This window comes from Phaseolus vulgaris, chromosome 11 (genome assembly GCF_051622355.1).
Source record: "Phaseolus vulgaris cultivar YP4 chromosome 11, ASM5162235v1, whole genome shotgun sequence".
NCBI lineage: Eukaryota > Viridiplantae > Streptophyta > Magnoliopsida > Fabales > Fabaceae > Phaseolus > Phaseolus vulgaris.
In genome coordinates, this window is record NC_143508.1 from 56,112,501 (window position 1) to 56,117,500 (window position 5,000).

The window sequence follows — 5,000 nt, forward strand, 5'->3', positions numbered from 1 at the left end:
TCCTCACAAATGCCTTCAAAGTGATGTGGGAGAAGTTTGGGATCAAAAGGAATTGATCTTGACATGGTTGGTGCATAGCAAAGTTCATGATTTTGGTGTTTTGGCTTGATTTTGTGGCTTGGTGGTGATTTTGGTGAAAAACGAAAATCATGGTTTTGGAAAAGTGGCTGGACTCAATCCTCACAAATGCCTTCAAAGTGATGTGGGAGATGTTTGGGATCAAAAGGAATTGATCTTGACATGGTTGGTGCATAGCCAAGTTCATGATTTTGTGACTTGGTGGTGATTTTGGTGAAAAACGAAAATGTTGGTTTTGGAAAACTGGCTGGACTCAATCCTCACAAATGCCTTCAAAGTGATGTGGGAGAAGTTTGGGATCAAAAGGAATTGATCTTGACATGGTTGGTGCATAGCCAAGTTCATGATTTTGGTGTTTTGGCTTGATTTTGTGGCTTGGTGGTGATTTTGGTGAAAAACGAAAATCATGGTTTTGGAAAAGTGGCTGGACTCAATCCTCACAAATGCCTTCAAAGTGATGTGGGAGAAGTTTGGGATCAAAAGGAATTGATCTTGACATGGTTGGTGCATAGCAAAGTTCATGATTTTGGTGTTTTGGCTTGATTTTGTGGCTTGGTGGTGATTTTGGTGAAAAACGAAAATCATGGTTTTGGAAAACTGGCTGGACTCAATCCTCACAAATGCCTTCAAAGTGATGTGGGAGAAGTTTGGGAGCAAAAGGAATTGATCTTGACATGGTTGGTGCATAGCCAAGTTCATGATTTTGGTGTTTTGGCTTGATTTTGTGGCTTGGTGGTGATTTTGGTGAAAAACGAAAATCATGGTTTTGGAAAAGTGGCTGGACTCAATCCTCACAAATGCCTTCAAAGTGATGTGGGAGAAGTTTGGGAGCAAAAGGAATTGATCTTGACATGGTTGGTGCATAGCCAAGTGCCATGATTTTGGATTTTTGGCTTGATTTTGTGACTTGGTGGTGATTTTGGTGAAAAACGAAAATCATGGTTTTGGAAAAGTGGCTGGACTCAATCCTCAAAAATGCCTTCAAAGTGATGTGGGAGAAGTTTGGGATCAAAAGGAATTGATCTTGACATGGTTGGTGCATAGCCAAGTTCATGATTTTGGTGTTTTGGCTTGATTTTGTGGCTTGGTGGTGATTTTGGTGAAAAACGAAAATCATGGTTTTGGAAAAGTGGCTGGACTCAATCCTCACAAATGCCTTCAAAGTGATGTGGGAGAAGTTTGGGATCAAAAGGAATTGATCTTGACATGGTTGGTGCATAGCCAAGTTCATGATTTTGGTGTTTTGGCTTGATTTTGTGGCTTGGTGGTGATTTTGGTGAAAAACGAAAATCATGGTTTTGGAAAAGTGGCTGGACTCAATCCTCACAAATGCCTTCAAAGTGATGTGGGAGAAGTTTGGGATCAAAAGGAATTGATCTTGACATGGTTGGTGCATAGCAAAGTTCATGATTTTGGTGTTTTGGCTTGATTTTGTGACTTGGTGGTGATTTTGGTGAAAAACGAAAATGTTGGTTTTGGAAAACTGGCTGGACTCAATCCTCACAAATGCCTTCAAAGTGATGTGGGAGAAGTTTGGGATCAAAAGGAATTGATCTTGACATGGTTGGTGCATAGCCAAGTTCATGATTTTGGTGTTTTGGCTTGATTTTGTGGCTTGGTGGTGATTTTGGTGAAAAACGAAAATCATGGTTTTGGAAAAGTGGCTGGACTCAATCCTCACAAATGCCTTCAAAGTGATGTGGGAGAAGTTTGGGAGCAAAAGGAATTGATCTTGACATGGTTGGTGCATAGCAAAGTTCATGATTTTGGTGTTTTGGCTTGATTTTGTGGCTTGGTGGTGATTTTGGTGAAAAACGAAAATGTTGGTTTTGGAAAAGTGGCTGGACTCAATCCTCACAAATGCCTTCAAAGTGATGTGGGAGAAGTTTGGGATCAAAAGGAATTGATCTTGACATGGTTGGTGCATAGCCAAGTTCATGATTTTGGTGTTTTGGCTTGATTTTGTGGCTTGGTGGTGATTTTGGTGAAAAACGAAAATCATGGTTTTGGAAAAGTGGCTGGACTCAATCCTCACAAATGCCTTCAAAGTGATGTGGGAGAAGTTTGGGATCAAAAGGAATTGATCTTGACATGGTTGGTGCATAGCCAAGTTCATGATTTTGGTGTTTTGGCTTGATTTTGTGGCTTGGTGGTGATTTTGGTGAAAAACGAAAATCATGGTTTTGGAAAAGTGGCTGGACTCAATCCTCACAAATGCCTTCAAAGTGATGTGGGAGAAGTTTGGGATCAAAAGGAATTGATCTTGACATGGTTGGTGCATAGCAAAGTTCATGATTTTGGTGTTTTGGCTTGATTTTGTGGCTTGGTGGTGATTTTGGTGAAAAACGAAAATCATGGTTTTGGAAAAGTGGCTGGACTCAATCCTCACAAATGCCTTCAAAGTGATGTGGGAGAAGTTTGGGATCAAAAGGAATTGATCTTGACATGGTTGGTGCATAGCAAAGTTCATGATTTTGGTGTTTTGGCTTGATTTTGTGGCTTGGTGGTGATTTTGGTGAAAAACGAAAATCATGGTTTTGGAAAAGTGGCTGGACTCAATCCTCACAAATGCCTTCAAAGTGATGTGGGAGAAGTTTGGGATCAAAAGGAATTGATCTTGACATGGTTGGTGGATAGCCAAGTTCATGATTTTGGTGTTTTGGCTTGATTTTGTGGCTTGGTGGTGATTTTGGTGAAAAACGAAAATCATGGTTTTGGAAAAGTGGCTGGACTCAATCCTCACAAATGCCTTCAAAGTGATGTGGGAGAAGTTTGGGATCAAAAGGAATTGATCTTGACATGGTTGGTGCATAGCAAAGTTCATGATTTTGGTGTTTTGGCTTGATTTTGTGGCTTGGTGGTGATTTTGGTGAAAAACGAAAATCATGGTTTTGGAAAAGTGGCTGGACTCAATCCTCACAAATGCCTTCAAAGTGATGTGGGAGATGTTTGGGATCAAAAGGAATTGATCTTGACATGGTTGGTGCATAGCCAAGTTCATGATTTTGTGACTTGGTGGTGATTTTGGTGAAAAACGAAAATGTTGGTTTTGGAAAACTGGCTGGACTCAATCCTCACAAATGCCTTCAAAGTGATGTGGGAGAAGTTTGGGATCAAAAGGAATTGATCTTGACATGGTTGGTGCATAGCCAAGTTCATGATTTTGGTGTTTTGGCTTGATTTTGTGGCTTGGTGGTGATTTTGGTGAAAAACGAAAATCATGGTTTTGGAAAAGTGGCTGGACTCAATCCTCACAAATGCCTTCAAAGTGATGTGGGAGAAGTTTGGGATCAAAAGGAATTGATCTTGACATGGTTGGTGCATAGCAAAGTTCATGATTTTGGTGTTTTGGCTTGATTTTGTGGCTTGGTGGTGATTTTGGTGAAAAACGAAAATCATGGTTTTGGAAAACTGGCTGGACTCAATCCTCACAAATGCCTTCAAAGTGATGTGGGAGAAGTTTGGGAGCAAAAGGAATTGATCTTGACATGGTTGGTGCATAGCCAAGTTCATGATTTTGGTGTTTTGGCTTGATTTTGTGGCTTGGTGGTGATTTTGGTGAAAAACGAAAATCATGGTTTTGGAAAAGTGGCTGGACTCAATCCTCACAAATGCCTTCAAAGTGATGTGGGAGAAGTTTGGGAGCAAAAGGAATTGATCTTGACATGGTTGGTGCATAGCCAAGTGCCATGATTTTGGATTTTTGGCTTGATTTTGTGACTTGGTGGTGATTTTGGTGAAAAACGAAAATCATGGTTTTGGAAAAGTGGCTGGACTCAATCCTCAAAAATGCCTTCAAAGTGATGTGGGAGAAGTTTGGGATCAAAAGGAATTGATCTTGACATGGTTGGTGCATAGCCAAGTTCATGATTTTGGTGTTTTGGCATGATTTTGTGGCTTGGTGGTGATTTTGGTGAAAAACGAAAATCATGGTTTTGGAAAAGTGGCTGGACTCAATCCTCACAAATGCCTTCAAAGTGATGTGGGAGAAGTTTGGGAGCAAAAGGAATTGATCTTGACATGGTTGGTGCATAGCCAAGTGCCATGATTTTGGATTTTTGGCTTGATTTTGTGACTTGGTGGTGATTTTGGTGAAAAACGAAAATCATGGTTTTGGAAAAGTGGCTGGACTCAATCCTCACAAATGCCTTCAAAGTGATGTGGGAGAAGTTTGGGATCAAAAGGAATTGATCTTGACATGGTTGGTGCATAGCCAAGTTCATGATTTTGGTGTTTTGGCATGATTTTGTGGCTTGGTGGTGATTTTGGTGAAAAACGAAAATCATGGTTTTGGAAAAGTGGCTGGACTCAATCCTCACAAATGCCTTCAAAGTGATGTGGGAGAAGTTTGGGAGCAAAAGGAATTGATCTTGACATGGTTGGTGCATAGCCAAGTGCCATGATTTTGGATTTTTGGCTTGATTTTGTGACTTGGTGGTGATTTTGGTGAAAAACGAAAATCATGGTTTTGGAAAACTGGCTGGACTCAATCCTCACAAATGCCTTCAAAGTGATGTGGGAGAAGTTTGGGATCAAAAGGAATTGATCTTGGCATGGTTGGTGCATAGCCAAGTTCCAAGATTTTGGTGTTTTGGCTTGATTTTGTGACTTGGTGGTGTGCCAAGAATCATGAAATTTTCAAAGTGGTGGTTTTTGAGTTTTGTTGGTTGGAAAGTGTCACAAATGCATGCAGAATGAGGTCTAGAAAGTTTGGTATCAAAACCAAGCCATCTTGATGTGGTTTTGAATTTTTGAAATGTTGGAAAATAGAGGGTTTTGAAAAAAATTCATGAAAATTCGAAACCTTGGCCAATCCTAACGAAACTTGGTGGGCACCTTCTTGATATTATTATGGGATGGACTGGAAAAAATCACGCAAAAATACGGTGTCTAGATACGTTTTTCCATTTTTCCCGATTTTC